At 34.2% G+C, this 18,569-nt stretch overlaps 1 non-coding gene across 1 annotated transcript; it reads right to left on the minus strand.

Moving 5' to 3' along the window:
• Positions 1 to 15,715: 15,715 nt before the first annotated feature.
• Positions 15,716 to 15,786, minus strand: Trnav-cac (transfer RNA valine (anticodon CAC)). Its single transcript has one exon. It is a non-coding gene; the product is annotated as a tRNA-Val (tRNA).
• Between the last annotated feature and the right edge of the window lie 2,783 nt (positions 15,787 to 18,569).

Below are 18,569 nucleotides of genomic sequence, written 5' to 3' on the forward strand. Positions count from 1 at the left end.
TATTGGAACCACAGGGATTGTTTTGGCCTGTCACAGATGTATTAGCTATAAGACTTGAGAAAAAAATATGTGGAGAGATTGACACTCATTTTTCCATACACAGTCTCATGTTGAACTACTCTGTTCCTCATAACACATGTACACCATCTTGAAGTTCACACATAATATACAGACATCAATGTGCAATGGGAGTTTTCTTTAGTTTAGTATTTGCAGAAGAATGAAATTTTAAAATGTTTATAGATAGCCTCCAAATTTCCATTTTAAAATTTCAAAAAGTTTTTAAAATAGAATTTGACTCTTTACTCTTTTTTGTTTTTGTTTTTATGATGCTGAAAATTCCATACAATTTCGAAAACTTTCTGATTTTTTTAAACTTTGGAGGGTTTCCTGCATTATAATGGAATAAATCCCGTCTTTCTTCCCACTGGTAGAAATGAGAGAGAGAGAGAGAGAGAGAGAGAGAGAGAGAGAGAGAGAGAGAGAGAGATGGTAAAATATGAGTAACATTTCAGACATTCTGTTTTAATACTTTTTCGGCATGCAATTTTTATATTTTTAGTATGAATTTAGGACAGTTATTCGGAATGTATTGTGGATTAAAACAAAATAAAACCTCAACTGAAATGAAAATGGATGCAAACAGATGTGCCACACTCATAAATATACATACGATTCATACACATTATAGATATAGTGATATAGACATGATAAATTATGAGGGTTTTTAACAGAGTAGTTGACATTTATTAGTCGGAAGCTGATGGTAAAAACGAAAGTAGAAACAACCCAATGCATGTGGTACAGTGTAGTAAAGAAATATGAAGATTGTTGCCGGATATTAAAACAAAATTTCGTTATATCCGTAAGTTCACTGTATCCGTATTCATACTTATCGAGCTTTGTTTGTTACAAGCAGTATAATATCAAAATGTTAAAATTAATATCATCGCTCAGGCTTCCATATTACTACATTAGCAAATACAAGGCATACACTTTAGTTCTATACCGAGGCGTCTAGAATAGACTAATTAAAAAGTTACAATTAAAAATCTGGAATCATAAATATGTGAACGTAGCATCGCTAGTTGTCATACATTTACCATCTAAATTAAAAAACAAAATAAAAATGACCAACGACACGAACAATATAAAATTGTCAAATTTTCGGAACGACCTGCGTCTTCTTCAGGACGATAGAATATTTACATAGTAAAGAAGACTAAATAAAATAATTTCAATATGTAGATGTTCTGTTTGTTATCAGGTTTTGTAATTCAGTTTTAGTGCTAGTTTGCATTTTCATTTAATTTTATTTACTATATAAATATTCTATCGTCCTGAAGAAGGGACAATTGACAATTCCATATTGTTCGTGTCGCTGGTCATTTTTAGTACTGTGCATATCCTTATCTGTTTGACCTCGTATCTACATTCAGAAGATTTCATCCGTAGATTTAAAAAAAAAAATTAACAAATAACGTTTTTAATTTTCACAAATATTTTTTTCTAAAACATTAGAACGCTATCTGAGTCTTTTAAGTACAATGTATTATTGGCTATTCATATCATGTACCTAATCACAGCAAAATTTGAATTATGGAATCTCTTCGTTATTCCGTGAAAATTATTTTAAAAAATCATATAAAATAATTGAGAGCCTGTATTACTTTTTCGATGGTGAGATCATGAACTTACTGACTATAGATGAATGGGTTTTTGATCTTTACAGTAAACAACACTCTGAGCCCAATCGATGAATATGAGAGTGAGAATATGATTCAATGAGTAAGATTTATATCAACAGACTCACACTTTTGAATTATTTCTAGAAATATGAGATATCTGTTGTATAGTTCAAGTCAAGATTTACAATTTTTGGGATGACAAGTGAAACCTTATTTAGATTAAAGGTCTCGTAACGAACATCAGAAATCTAAATCAAAGATAGGAAACAAACATTAGAGAACATCATACCATTAGATATAAAACTACCCTTGAGGTTTTCACAGTTCATTACAACATTAGTAACTCTTTTGCTGAGTGAAGCATGCGATAGGAAAGTGTCTGTGTTTGTTGAGATTAAAAGGATTAAATGAACTTTGGAAGTTTGTGGTCCAGCACGTTCTAAGAATCGTGTCCTTGGTATAATTTGGAACGTCCTTCATATAAATCAAGAGCAATAGCTAAAAATAAATTCATCATAAAAGGAAATGGTGGACGATGATAAATTGTGTTTCTAACTTGACTTACTGTTTGTTAATGCATGTTTTATGATTTGAATCTTAATTATTTTACAAGATCATTTTTACTACCATTAAAACAAATGAATGTAGTTAGTTCATGAATCGTTCCTTAATTGAGACGAAATTTGTTGCTTGACCTCTGTATAAAACACAACACACATCAAGGCATACTAATAGCTACATAAACCCCCTATGAAATCTAAGTTTATCTACGTCACAATGATACAAAACTACACGAGTGCATCATTTCCGTCCTTGTACAAGGCCATTCATAATGTTGTTATAAATCGACTGCTTTGGAATATCCATTTATCTTCTTTCCTTTTTTTTAAATATATGAAATATCAATTAATTTGTTTTATTTAGATACCATATCCTATAATCGCATCGGAGAGTATTTAGCATTTCGCAACACTGAATATGCACAAATAAAAAATTAGATTTAATCCATAGTACAGTTTGATGGATGAATTAAAATAAACATTATGTAGTGAAGTAGATTATTTTATTAAATTATTCATCTTAGGAACATGCATAATAGTGAAATAATTCTACAGCATAGAGACAGAACAACAAAATATATCAACTAACGCACTGTGACTGAGTGTTGTGTTTCAAACACAACACAAATACACAATATAATATCATTACGTGGTAATGAGATCCCAGTCTAAATAAGCAAAGAGAAAATAAGTTAATGAGTGAAGTACATACTTCAGTTTAAAAGTCATGTCCTGAGCTCAAATTAAAATGGATTTCCTAGAAATTGAGAGGTCGCTGAACCCATGGGGCAAGTCACTGGTATAAAGAACATTACTGGTGTACTATCAAACGACTGCTAGGGTGGGTTCCAGGGGTTTCTCCAGCTGACAATATCTGCCGCTGTACCCCCACAAACAAATACACATCTCCTCTCTCGTCCGCCGATTACTGTAGCATGTCCCGCCGTTTTTGCAGTCCATTTTACACGGGATATCACAAAATTCACCCGTCCACTGGGGCGGACATTCACACCTCACTGACATGCCTCCTAACAGACCCGGGCCGAATGCACAACTCCCTCCGTTATTGCAATGAAAGTTTCCAAAGCACCTGTCCGTTTTACCGTGTGCGGCATCTTTTACAGTATCTATCTCGTTACATAGCTGCCCCTTGTACCCATCGTGACATACACAGTTGAACACATTATTTTTAACCGTGCAGTCTCCGTGGACACATCCAAAAGTTCGGCAGGGAAGGAACGTTTGGTCCGTAGCTCTTCTGTGCTTCCTGGAAACACGTTCTAGCAAAGAGCGCGTAAACGGAGACATGGACATCACGGGGGAGACCAAAACACTCAGGAGAGCCAGCACGTCCATACACAGGCGCATGTTGTCAAACAATGGTGTTTACGTAGATTCTATCGCGATTTTATGACACGCTGAATTTACGTCAGACTGCAATCCTATTTCCGTGGTCAGAGAGTTAGAACTAGCAAAGAAGATGAGAACTGATAGTTGCGGGCCCTTCTCTAGCGTGCAAGTTTGTCATCGTAGTAAAACCAGGAAAAGAACGGCCGGGATGGGACTTAAATATAGTAGGAGGCCAGCTCGCGGCCCATCGCCCCAGGCGACAGCTTGATGCATAACATTCTTAATTTCCATATGTTCAAGTTATTTTTCCACATTGTGTAGATGTTTTACATAACACAGGTATTAAGCAAGGCAAGTATGATCGAGAGAGAAAATTGATTTGACATATAACATAATTGTCAAAATCTTCACGCCAATGGTTAAATGACAGATTAAGAAGTCAGATTTTCCAGTTTTTATATTAATTAAATCTACCAATAGTAGTCAGTGTTATCAGAGGGACGTGCTTATCAGATGCAGTGCTGTCAGAAAATCGCTGTTTATTTGATTTCAAATTAACAATAAACAAATTATGTAACCATACCTAACGGTTCCTCAGACAATAACAGAAAGTGGACGAAGTGATGACGGGTTCCAAACCCTCCAATGGAAGACTTTCTGGGAAATATCATCTCGACCAAAACAATGGATCCTCAGATGTAGGATATTGGTTTTTTTTGGTGGAGGTGATGAATTATTTTAAAGATAATTTCATCTTTGTCACTTCAATCAGAAACCTGTCCAGTACCACTGGGATACATTACCTGGTGCCTAGTGCGGTCAGCAACTGACCATTATATTTGGTCTGTGATTTGATTTATTATCATTAGGGTCCAGGTTTCTGAAAACTCTCAAATAGGAGAAGGGAAATTGTAATTATGTTGCATTGTACAATGATTGATATTTATTTAAAAGAGTATATACGTTTTATAAGGATAATAAAATTACGTTTTCAACATTAATGGTACCATCGAGAAATTCATTAGTTGAATATAATTGCTACAAATATTTTAGCATTCACATTCTTTATTCATTATCAAGTGCACAATAACATATTTAAATAAATCTTATTAAAATAAAATTCAATCTAATTATTTCTTATGTCACAAGGGATATGTATATCTATACCTAATATGATAGAAAAAAAAATATGTGGAATAAATTGTATTTTGTAAGACAAATTTCATATTTAAAAAATTATTATTACTTCATTATTTCAAATGACAGGTAGGTAGATAAGGTGTTTTGAAGTCTGAATTATATTGACCATAGACAGCTGATTTGAAACACGACAAGTAGATTTAATTACATAGACAAATTTACAAGGGGTGGTCAAACAATCCAAATTTTAATTTATTTTTACTGCAGGTTTAATTTCACATTTTAGTCTTACAGTGAAAAATGCGAAAATTAAACTGCAAAACAACAACAAACAACCAACAACTTATATCTTTATGACACCAGTCTCCGATCTTTTTGAATATCTCTGTGTGTTTTCTTTTTAATAAATTGCTATATCATCGAAAGGATGCATATAAAACATTGACAAAAATAAATTTAAGAAACATAAAGCATTGAAAAAAGGAAAGCCATTAAATTCAATAACGATGTAACATGTTTGATCTCTACCAATACAAAATATTTTGGCCCTACTTTCCTCATTATGACTGAATACCGGCAACACACAACCTTTTCTATATACTTTGTTTAATATTTTTGACCATCCACATATAGGCATTAACGTTGTTCCTGATGCACGTATTTCTATCAGTTTGGACAGAAAATTTTCAGCTTGTCAATACAATGGTGACAATAGATGTTCGTACAAAAATGGAAACTTGATAACGATGAAAATCATAACCTTTACAGAGGTGTGTCACAGTAGTGTTTTATTTCAAGCTTATAATTCCTCATATTTTTTTTCTAAGAAAAAGTCCTGCCTGGGCCCAAAAAAGTAAGATTTATATAATCTCTAATGTCGTTAGATTGAGATATTAATATATACTATACAGCAGGGTACACTATAAACCGTGTTCCATTCATACAATATCTAGTTCCGTGTCTCGGAAGTGTGGCACGATAAAAATCCCTCCCTGCTCAAAAGCCGTAAGTGCCGAGCATAGGTCTAAATTTTGCAGCCCTTAACCGGCAATGGCGACGTCTCCGTATCAGTGAAAAATTCTCGAGTGGGACGTTAAACAATATTCAATCAATCAATCAATCATGTTTCGGATCCGTACCAAAAGACGGTTAATAAGTGACTCTCTCTCTCTCTCTCTCTCTCTCTCTCTCTCTCTCTCTCTCTCTCTCTCTTCACTATGTTATGGTTCATTAAAGGAATGAAACATTTGTGGTATCAAAATAAGATAAGGAAATAAGATTATTACCTATAAATTAAAAAAAACTAGGTAATTGTGTTAATATGCCACGAGGTATTTCTACATAATTGTCAGATTTGTTTAAACATCATTCTGAAATAATCTAAATCTTTAAATCTGGTATTAACTTATCAGACTGCATACACACCATGCTTTCTGAATTTTCCACAATCAAAGTATGAATTAAATAAGCTGCTTAGTTACTTATCCATCTGAAATGTCATTAAGAAATGACTGCGCACATTCTAAATGACACTTATTACATGTATATTTAATTGTGGTCGTACTTCCGACCAAAAAAGTGAACAAGTTAAATAAACCTTACAGAGAAAGGACAGGTTTTTTAAGTAATTCAGAAAATGATTTTTCATCAGCCTTCTTGTATTTGAGAAAATTGAGATTTCTATAAATACTATTATATATATATATATATATATATATATATATATATATATATATATATATATATAAAGCACTAAATAATCACAACTAGGTTTTATATCTATATATATATAAAATAAAAAATTAATTTGTTTTGAAAATACATATATTCTCATGTATTTTTGAAAATGGAATTTATTTCTTATATCTGTATATTCTTTAATTTCTGTCGGAATTCCTAGCCGTTAAAATAGACGCACTATATTCATCAAGATTCATACGCGCATTGTTTACAACTGCAGTGCGTTCATGAGGAAATAGCTATCACTATAATGTGTAAATATATCAAATCTTGAAGTGCTCATGTATCACGTCTATTATGATTGTTACTTGATGTTTGCGATAGTCCTTTCTATTACAGAGGCCCAACATTCTCCAGATATATGCTGATCAAATAACGGATTCAATTTTACACCATAAAACACGAACTACATGTGTTAAAAATCAGCTTTGTTTCATCACTCCGGCGCAGTGATACATTATGATTTTAGTAACATGTTATAAAACACCTGGTACGATTCTGATTGGCTCCTTTGAAGTTTTCAATCTTCGAACATTTTCCTGTAGATTTCATTTCGACAGATCGTCGAGAGTGCTTGTGTATACTGCATATAAAATGTATATTTCAACCGACATCAGCTGAAGGAAATACGTAAACAAACAAAAAAGGCCTGTAAAAGTATAATTAGAGAAACAGATATCATTACATGTGCTCCTTAGTAACCAGTTTTCGCAAAACCTAGTACCTTTTTTTTTAATGTTGACCCGGTTACGGAACCTATATCTACTAAAGCAGGAACCAAACAGGAATTTCATTTTCAGATCTACTTCAGACGTGGTTTTTGTCGAGCTCCTATCACGCACATTGCTATTGGTCTGTGGAGAGTGAGACAGCCATTTCCTGTAACTTTTCAGTTTCCTAAGCAGTTCTGTGTATAGACATTAGGGACAGTATAATGATTGTCGTTTTATTCTTTGTCTAAGCTCTTAGAGTTTTGTCATAATCTTGGCCAGCTTTGGATTGAATACAGATTGATGTCGTGCCTTATGTGTATGATTAAGCTAAGTATACATTCAGTACCGGTAGCCGAGTCTTATCTTTAGAGATAGGAAATATGTTTAAAATTTAAAAAATCTCGTTTTTTTTAACTAATCTATCACATCCAGATATGACAAATAATATTTTCAAAAACTGGCATTGGAGAAAAGTTTTGCGATGTCTCAAAACATTCAAATGTTACGACATCGATAACAGACAAAATCATTTTTCAAAGTGGGAGGGAGGTGGAGGGGGCAGTCGGAGAAGTTGACTCCAAGTATGTCTAAAATTCTTGACAAATAAAAATAATTTTGAAAAATATACAAAACCACAATAACTACCGGAAATACTAAATGATTTAACAAAACTCAAATATTTTACAATCGGAAATACTAAATGCTGTAATAAAACTCGAATCTGTTACAATCGGAAATATCAAATACTGTACGTTGTGCTTGGGTTGACATAAAGAAGAATATCTATATGGTGACTTGATCTCTTTATTGTAGTTCCTCAGTTTATCGTGTACAAATGTACTTGGAAGATTTAAATTCATATACATTGAATATGAAGAATACACCTCCCTAAAATAAATCATTTTGAATTTACTGGAAAATAGGAAAGAAAATTCACGTGATGTTCTTACTATTGGCAATGTATTGCTACAATGTACATGTACGGTTTGACTTTTAATTAACTGAGCTTATTCTACACTTAAGGTGCCATTAAAACACCATACAATTAAACTGCTGTGCATTACCATCTTAAATTACATAACTATGTGCATTCAGAATGTGTCTAAAATGTGTGCTGACATTGGTATTGACGCACTTCCCATGATTTTTTATTTTATTTTTTGTCGGAAACCAATTCTAAACTAATTAACAGTAGCTCTAAACTAATTAGCAGTAGTATTCAAACATTCAAACATCTTTCTGACAAAAATCTCACAAAATCCTGATCTCCAGTAAGGAGACTGTTATGTTCGAGTCTATGAATGTATCAATACATTATTTTATTGACGACGATAGTTCTCCCCTGAAAAAAATATATGGAGAACTGGAATTGTGGGAAGAATACAGGTATTTAATTTTTTTTTTTTTTGTGCTCTTTTACATATGATGTTCACATGATTCATCTATTAATTGTTGCTAGGCATGAAGTATTCCAAGAAATATATCGGTATTTTCACAGCTTGCATTAAGCGTTATTTGATTATTCAACATTGAAACCTTGAAACGTCTCTTTCAGAAAATTTTGATTATAGAACACTCATTACCGGCCGCCAGGAGGCGGGCAATTATATGTTATGGTTTTAGAAAGACGACCGTGATTTACTGAGAGCCTACATTATGAAATAGTAAACTTAATTATATATATTCAAAGCCATCATTATCATTTTATTAAATTGAATTACAGTTTTTACATATGCAATGTTTCTGATCACGATTTTCGTTTAATAAATAAGTCAACAATGATAATTTCGGTGGCTGTAATCTGTTAATTCGTACTATTTATTTTCGCATTAAAAGGGACAATTTAACTATTATGGTTTTATTTCTGGTAATCAGAGTTTATAGTATTTACTTTCTCTTTGTTGTACGGTTTATTTCATTCATTTTTTCTACATTTATACGTTACTTGAAAAATTGAACTAGCTATTTCTATACATAGTTAAATACATTCTACACGTACATATGATTATTTTGAACTAGCTATTTCTATACATAGTTAAATACATTCTACACGTACATATGATTATTTTGAACTAGCTATTTCTATACATAGTTAAATACATTCTACACGTACATATGATTATTTTGAACTAGCTATTTCTATACATAGTTAAATGCATTCTACACCTACATATGATTATTTTGAACGCTACTTAATACAATGAACTATAGTGAAGGACTAATGCAGGGAATAAAAACTTCTATACAATTACAATGTACATGAAGGTTTCTAAATGATTTGCTTAGTTATAAGAGGAGATGCTTACTCCTGGGCACCTGATCCCACCTCTGATATTTCCAGGCGTCTGTGTTTGCCCTACTCTTTATTTCGTAATGCTTATGGTATTTATGAGATTGATGACAGTTCCTTTTCTCCAATTTTTCACTTTACATAGAGAACATCGAGTAGACCATTCTGTTATGACTGTGATTGATTAATTGAATAATTGTATATTGTTTGACGTCCTTCTTGAGAATATTTCACTCATGCATATGGAGACGCCACCATTTCCGATGAAGGGCTGCAGCTAAGACTGAACATTGTAAAAGGTCTTTCAGAATATCAGGTTTCATCGGTGGACTGTGTTAGAAATTTAGCCAGTTTGAATCGTCTTATGAAAAAATGAATGATGAGCAATCCCCCTGTCACATCGTAACTTTTCTATACTTTACACCGCGATGCACCGGACTACCCTTCGTAACTTTTCTATACTTTACACCGCGATGTACAGTGAACTAGCCCTTCGTAACTTTTTTTTATATTTTACACCGCGGTGCAGCGAACTACCCATATTGTTTCTTTATTCTTGAGCTGTTGTCCTTTCAGACAACAGGTTTTATTTGCTAACACATTTCCACTTGTCAGTATATAATGTCAACTGCAGGAAAATATTGAAAGATAGCTAAATATAATATTACTAAATATATCATCCTGGATAGATAAAAGTTCAGAAAATTTTCATTATCATCAACCAAGGTCTGCAACTGAGAAAATTCATTATATTATGTATGCGTGTGTGCAATCTAAACCACATATCAATTACAAACAACCACAACATGTAATTTAATGAAATAAACACCGTGTAAAATTTAACATTCAACCTTCATGTCCATATATAGTGTTACATGAACAGCGCACAGATTGCCTGAACAATGGCGGATCCAGAGAGGTGGGCACAATGGCGGATCCAGGGGGGGGGGGGGGGTCGGAGGTTGGAACTCCTCCTTTCGTCAGAAAATTTCGGAATGGAACAGAAGTCGGTCTGAATTACCTGTGATCAGCAATATAGCCATTATAATATAAATCAAAAGATTGTTGTTAAACCTATCATTTTGTTATTGGAATTATTCGTATATCACATTACTACAGTTGTAGGTCGGCAAAAGTTATTCATTTATCTATTTGTTATTCTTTGAGCATTTAATCGTTGAACAAAATTCGTTTTCATCTCATGCCATTTCACGTTTCAATAGCATGACCCAGTTTGGATTTAACTAAAACAAAACTTTAGTTCTATATTTGTACCTCAAGAGGTCAACCTTAATATGCAGTTTAGTGTCAGATACCAACGAAATGGTTATCTACACAAAAAGTATTAACATTCATATAACTTATTAAAGCAAGGTTTATGTCTTCTAATGCAATTTTAAATGAATTCAGAACATTTTTACACGTGATAAGTGAATTATTATATATTTGTATCACTTCCATTTTAGCATCACAAATCAAATGTTGAAAATTAACCTGTCATCCAAAATAAGTTTGTAAGATGACAGGAGAATCCGTTTTTGGTGTGTGATCTTGTCACAGAATAAGTCATCCCTTTGGAATTTTTGTCATGTGCTTGGACATTTTTAAACAAGAGTTCAATCCACCTCATGACGTTTGGATTGTACTACAATATTCAATGGCGTCGAAAGTCTAGAAACGCCACCACCTCACTTTATTAGTCAGATTTGAAACATGCAATAATTCGATCATGCAAAAATCAGATTCCGATTTTTAGACAGCATACGTGATAATATCTGTAAAGATAAACAACCTATTTCTGGGAAAAAAAATTGAAGGGAAGAGGTCGTGTGTATGTGACTTCATTTCCCCCAAGAAGACACGTTTACAATTATTTCTCATCATAATTATGGGAGTTCATTTTTATTTTTTCAAATTGTACGATTTCCAATTCATTATTCCAACACATTTGCTGAATAACTCTCAGTTTTCAATGGTTGACAAATGGCGCGGTCTGCCTTGGATTGGTGGGAAAGTGCACGAGACCGACATTCCGAATTTATGGTGCATGTTTGTTTTCTATCAACAAACAAGAAAGTTGCAAAGAAAAGAGGGAAGGAGAACGTGTTCTGACGTCATTATTAATCACTCAATGTCATATTGATCCGGCGATGTGTTTTGTGGTTTATTTTATCCATATTTTCCTGAAGTCTGTTCCCGATACGTGACGCTATTAATGTTTGACAATGGTCACTACTACATGTACAATGTAGGTCTAGTTAGATCTTTCCGTCGAATGTTGGAGGTCATTTAAGATCGAGGTCACATATAGACGGACAGTTCACTGTGATAGATTGTGGACAGGCCTTTAATGTATATAGCATTAAATATACAGTGCATTTTGAAGTCGTTGAACTCTCAGACGAAAACAGAACAAAAATAGATAAAAGGTACTTCAGATCCCTGTATAGAATAATAAACATTCGCAGAAAGGTCACCAAAGATAACCCGTTCCTGAAATGGAGAGTGTCTTGCTACCTCTGGTTCTATTGTGTGCAATGCATCAGTTTCTGATTTAAGTCATATACAAGGCGTTTTCATATTACAGAAAGCCCCCCCCCCCCCCCCCCCCCCCCCCCCCCAGTATTTTACCTGGAAATGCAGGTGAACGTTATATCTGCGATAAAAATGACAACAGAACTCGAAACGATTAAAATTTAAATTCATTAGAACTATAGAAAATCCCCATTTAATGTTCTTGTCACAAACATATAAATATTGGGTTTTTTCTTCTCATTCTACTAAAATGTGTATTTTTAAAAATAGGATATTATGGTGAACAGTGCAATTCTAAGCTCAAAGTAAGGAATCTTCATTGCGAAAATCCCGATTAAATAAAATCTATTAGGACATCACACACACATAAAAATATCCCCTTTTAATCTAGGCAAATTTTCACCGATTCAACATTTTGAGAATATCAGCAAAAATTTTAAATCTTGTTATGTTGATCATTAGCAAATCTATTTATTTATTTTTGATAAGCCATAAAGCTCATTTTGCAAAATATTAATGAAATTTTGATGAGTATTGAACAAGAGTTTTCACTCAACAGAACTGAATGACTTCATGTTCGCGGCTTAAGCGTGCAAATATTTGATGGACCACACGTGATAAGTCGGTATTCCATTTCATCATTGAAGAATAATTCCTTAAGCACCGGACTGACCCCCATAAAATGCTGGATTATAACATGTTTCACAAATTTTGAGAAGTATGTCACTCACACCACGTCCACGTCGATTACAGGTGATGGGACATCAATTTTGACGTACCTTTTAGTCCCACGCCAAAAATTCGCTGTTTACGGCCCAGCGTGTTCGAAATAAGCCTGGTGTTTCTTACAGTCAGATTAAACACAGAGGATCAGTCTACACAGCTAAGTAAGATACGTGTGACAGATCAATTCAATGTTATTTTGTTTATTCGTTTCAAAGTTTCCCTATTTATGAAATGACATTACGTGTTTCATACCGATTGTTAGGCTGTTCTTGGCACACTAATTTGACTACGGATTACTCCATTTATCTGATCAAGATATAAGGCTCACGGCGGGTGTGACCGGTCGACAGGATATGCTTACTCCTCCTAGGCACCTGATCCTACCTCTGGTATATCCAGGGGTGCATGTTTTCCCAACTCTCTATTTTGTATTCCTTATAGGAGCTATGAGTCACTGATAGTTATTTTCACCTTTCATTGAACTGTCTGTTTTCAGTTTGATGTTTCATAAGGAAACGAAAATTGACCATTAAAAATCTAGCTGCCTTGAAAAAATAATTCGCCATTATACAGAAAATATGGTAGTTTGGGACATATATCTTTGTTTACAAAAATTAAGACGCTACGTTCAAAATGTTTGGATATTCATCATGGGACTTTATACTGCCTGAATTTTGATTTCCTCCATATCAATCTTGTTGTTTTAAAAATTGATTATAATTAAAGTGAAATGCAATTTCGCTTTCAAACAGAGCCCATTATTTTGTTCTTTGCAACTTTGCAGAAGATCCTATTCATGAGCAAACGAGACCTGACTGTAAGCTGATAATGTATGATTATTTCGAGTTCACTGGGATAAATCGAATGGATATATGAATGCAAGGTGAAGATAACGAACAGTGATCAATCTCATAACTCCTGCAAGCAATACAAAATAGATAGTTGGGCAAACACGGACCCCTGGACACACCAGAGGTGGGATCAGGTGCCTAGGAGGAGTAAGCATCCCCTGTTGACCGGTCACACCCGCCGTGAGCCCCATATCCTGATCAGGTAAACGGAGTTATCCGCAGTCAAAATCAGTGTGCCAAGAACGGCTTAATAATCGGTATGAAAAACGTCAGACAGCATTTGACCCAATGAAAATAAATATTGCTAATAGATAAGACGTGGTGGATATATCTGAATGTTGAGTTGAAGGCCACAAGAAGATCTTTTCTTCTTCTCATGTAAAAGCTCTTGAATAAATTCTGCCTCATAAGAATACAAAAACGGATATAGCTAATAATGGAGCGTAATTTGTGTCCATGGGAATTCCAACAGACTGGTGGAAGATCTGATCGCCAAAGATTACATAAACATTGTCAATGAAGAACTCTAGCATCTTTTTATTACCAACTACAAAGTACTGAGTACTTGTGCATAGAATCAGAGTGGTTTTGGATGACTCAGCACAAGATATGAATCTCTATGTGTTAATTGGAGAAACAGCTGTCTATGAGGTCAAAAAGCCTGGTCTTTAATTTAGCGTGAGGAATGGTTGTGTAAAGTGTTGAAAAGTCTCTTTGATACTGTTGATTTGGGGAAACGTTTGTCAAAGTCACGAAAACTTGTTTGAAATTTTTGAGAATCCATAGTTTTTCCTTTACGGCAATTGATATTTTCGTGAGGAGTAAAGAAAACTGAAAAATCCCTGCAATGTAGTTCCATGTAGTTAATTTCCTGAATAATTTTGGTTAATTGCCCGTCCCTTTTTTTAGCATAAGCATCACCTGATCGATATTTTCCAAATACTAGTAGCATGAGGTAACCAATGGAATCCTTCGTTACAGAAAAATGTGTGTAGTCCATGATCTTAATCAATGCTTTGTCATCGAAAGCAAAAACAAGAAAACCTATTGGCGCAAGCGTCAAATTCGGCTGCAATTACTTGTTAATTATTAAAACTATGAAAAATGAAAAATTGAAGATAACGAACAGTGATCAATTTCATATATATATGCCATAAAGAATACAAAATTGAGATAGTAGGCTAAACACGGACCCCTGGAAACATCACAGGTGGGATCAGGTGTCTAGGATAAGCAGTGCGCACGTTAACTATCAAAACTGTAGAGTAAACCATTTAGAAACCTTCATGTTTTCATATCGACGTTTATTTTCCCCTGCATTAGTCATTCACTTCATTCTAGCAGGCTAAGGGAGTTGTTCACATTTCAGAGAATATTCCATTACATTAGATACTACCCCATTGTATTAGTAACTTTCATCTCTAAAATATTAAAATACTCAGATGTAGAATGTATTTAAGCATGAAAAATAGCTACAGTAATAAATATCATTTTGAAAAAGTAATGTATGAACATAGAAAACATGAATAAAATAAAGTCTACAACAAAAAGAAAATAAATACTACAAATTTTAGTTACTTGAAATAAAACCACATATAATAAAGTTAAGTTGTCTCTTTCGAAAATAAATAGTTTGAGTTAACAAATTCCGTATACCGAAAATTATTATTGTTATTTATCAAAATTGTGATTAAATGTAAATACCGCACTTTAATTCAATGGAATAATCATATGATAATGATTACTTTGGATATATAGAATTAAGTTTATTATTTTATAATGTAGGCCCGCAGTAAATCAAGGTCGTCTATCTAAAACCATAACATATAATCGCCCGCCTCCTGGCGACTGATTGATTGATTGATTAATTGTATGTTGTTTAACGTCCCTCTCGAGAATTTTCATTCATATGAAGACGTCACCAAGACCGGTGAAGGTCTTCAAATTTAGGCCTATGCTCGGCGCTTACGGCCATTGAGCAGTGAGGGTTCGGTAGCGTACCACACCTACTGTGACACGGGATACCCATTTTCAAAGTTATCTCCGAGGACCTGTGACATTCACACCTGATGCCGAGCGTTTGGCGATGGAACTGTCACTACCTGTTTTAACGACTTAGGTTTGTCGCGGCCGGGATTCGAACCCCGACCTTTCGCATGTGGGGCGAACGTTCTACCGCTAGACCACCGCGGCGGTTTCATGGCGGCCGATGATGAAACTTCGATTTGATAATGTGATGAAATATTTTAAACTACAAATAGTTTATTATACTTATTATACAAAATAAAACCTCGATTTAATAATGTAATTAAGAATTCGGAACTACAAATAGTTTACTATACTCATGATACAATGCATATAGGCTACACATTTATACAATTACATGTACAATACAAATAAAGAAGTTTACTATACATTAACAATAATAACTTTCTTTCATATGTCGATTCGATATATCTCCGTGAACTCGAAATAAAAGACACCATAGAGTCGTCCACTTCTGCTTCATGCTTAGATATTTCATTTAAAGTAGATATTAATATTAACGGTAAACTAACAACTCAACTTTATGACAAGCGGGATGATTTCAGCTTCTCAATCGTCAACTTCCAATATTTATGTAGCAATATTCCATTATCACCTGCATATGGTGTTTATATCTCTCAACTGATTCGATACGCAAGAGCTTGTCCTGCGTATGGTCAGTTTTTAAATCGAGACAAGCTACTGATAAACAAGTTGATGGTACAGGGGTTTCAACAGTCTCGTTTAAAGTCAGCATTTTGCAATTTCTATGACCGTTATAACGATCTAGATTTTGACAACGGATAACTTCATTTACCTGAACAAGATATAGGACTCGTGGGGTGTGTGACTGGTGGACAGGGGATGTTTACTCCTCCTAGGTACCTGATCCCACCTCTGGTGTGTCCAGGGGTTCATGTTTGTCCAACTATCTATTTTGTATTGCTTATAGGAGTTATGAGATTGATCACTGTTCGTTATCTTCACCTTCATACAGATGACATTTTACAGAATATAATTGATTGTATATATATTGTTTATTGTTTAACGTCCTTCTCGAGAATCTTTCACCATCTCGGGCGTAGTCCTACAAAATTTAGGCCTATGCTCGGCGCTTGCGGCCTTTGGGCAGGGAGGAATATCTATTGTGTCACATCTGCTGTGAAACGGGGGCTTGGTTTTTGTGGTCTCATGTGAAGGACCGCACCATTTAGTCGCCTCTTACGACAAGCGATGGGGTACTGAGGACCCGGACCCCCACGGGACTTTTACAGAATAAAAAATATGTGCATGATCAATTGCAAATGTAGGTAAATGTGTTGTACGTAAATGTTGTTAAATGTGATTGTGAGTAAATGCAAAGTTTTGTCAACTCTACAAAGAGATTTTTAGTTGATAGATATTGTGCAATGGTAGTTAGTAAATCGATAACGGATTGTGTTCTAGACATGACATTGCACAATATTGACATTTCCAATATTTTGACCTTTGATATCTTTAACAATTGTATGATCGCCGTTTCCTTGTGAATGCGTTGCTGTTGTGAATAATGTGCGTATCAATCTTCATAAATAGAGTACGTTTATTCCAAGGACTGGGACTTCCCACAAATATGAACGTGGAATGTAGATATGAAAAAATATATATTTCATTTTAGAAAATGCTTGATAGTATGATCTGCCATGCTACACGTCGGCATACTTTACAAAGCACGTTTACTAGCGCTTCATGAAGAGTCCGCTGGCGTGAAGCGTTGCAGTTCATACCCGCATGTATTTTCAAAAATGAAATTTGTTTCTTAAATATCAGGGTGGAAAATATACAGAGAATTTGATAAATGCATAACGAGTTTGAAAAAACGACACAAAATGCTTGGAATTTCAAAATTGAATAAAACCGTTAGAGAAGACATTATTTAAATGCGGCGTTTAGTAGAATGTTCATTACGGAGTGTGGCCATCCCTCACTTATGTAATAAACGACAACATTTCAGTACAAATTCATGTTAGATATCAAAAGCTCCATGATCCGTTAATAACGAAACAAATGTGGCACCTGGAGAAATAAGAAATATTTTGTCATCACAGAGGCAAGAGAGATGACAGCACTAATTAACAATACCGTGCACATACAGGTAAGTGCATTTGACCTAATTACCTCAGGTAATCTGAATAAGATAGTATTGTCTTCCCCACTAACGACAATGACTCTTTACTTTTATCAATTTTATGAAGATGGTCAATCATTTCTGATCAACAGGTGTGCGATCAAACATGACTACATCCATCTTTTTTTTCCGGAAGAAAGAGGCTTTACGTTTTGCATCAGTCATATAGAGGAAGAAATGTTGATTTCCAAGAGCCTATCGGTCCCCGTTAATGATGTTCACGCCTCCCTTGATATACTGCATTTCTCTGCAGACATCATCGGTCTTTTTTTTGGTCTATTTGAACAATATTACATGCATCAAATTTTGTCACGGTTCGTTGATTTAATACTCCACATCCCTGGGATCATGAAAATGAAGTGGTACAAAATTCCTGACATTTTTGCATTTTATGTACTTCCCCACCAGGAAGATAATATTGTTGATTGATGTTCACGGGCTGGTGTCATTTATATCACTCTTTAATGAGAGTATCTGCAGTCATGAAGAATTCCAAATATATCAGTTGTTTTACCTGCTCGTGGTTTTACTTATGTTTTTAATTTATTTCATTTTATTGGCACGAGTGTTGGACAAGCTGATTGTTTTCAATTTCAGCTGCTTCAGATTTCCTGCAGCCTATACTTATAGATATACATTCTTCTGTATGAGTATATAAAAATTCTTTGATTTCAATAAAATCAGTTTCATGACTGTTAATTTATACTAGTGATTTTTCTCGTTAGCTTATTTGGTAGTATGAACATGATTTTCTTTAATTTAACGAATTATTTACCATTGTTAT

Source organism: Ostrea edulis, chromosome 4, assembly GCF_947568905.1.
Source record: "Ostrea edulis chromosome 4, xbOstEdul1.1, whole genome shotgun sequence".
In the NCBI taxonomy this organism is placed as follows: Eukaryota; Metazoa; Mollusca; class Bivalvia; order Ostreida; family Ostreidae; genus Ostrea; species Ostrea edulis.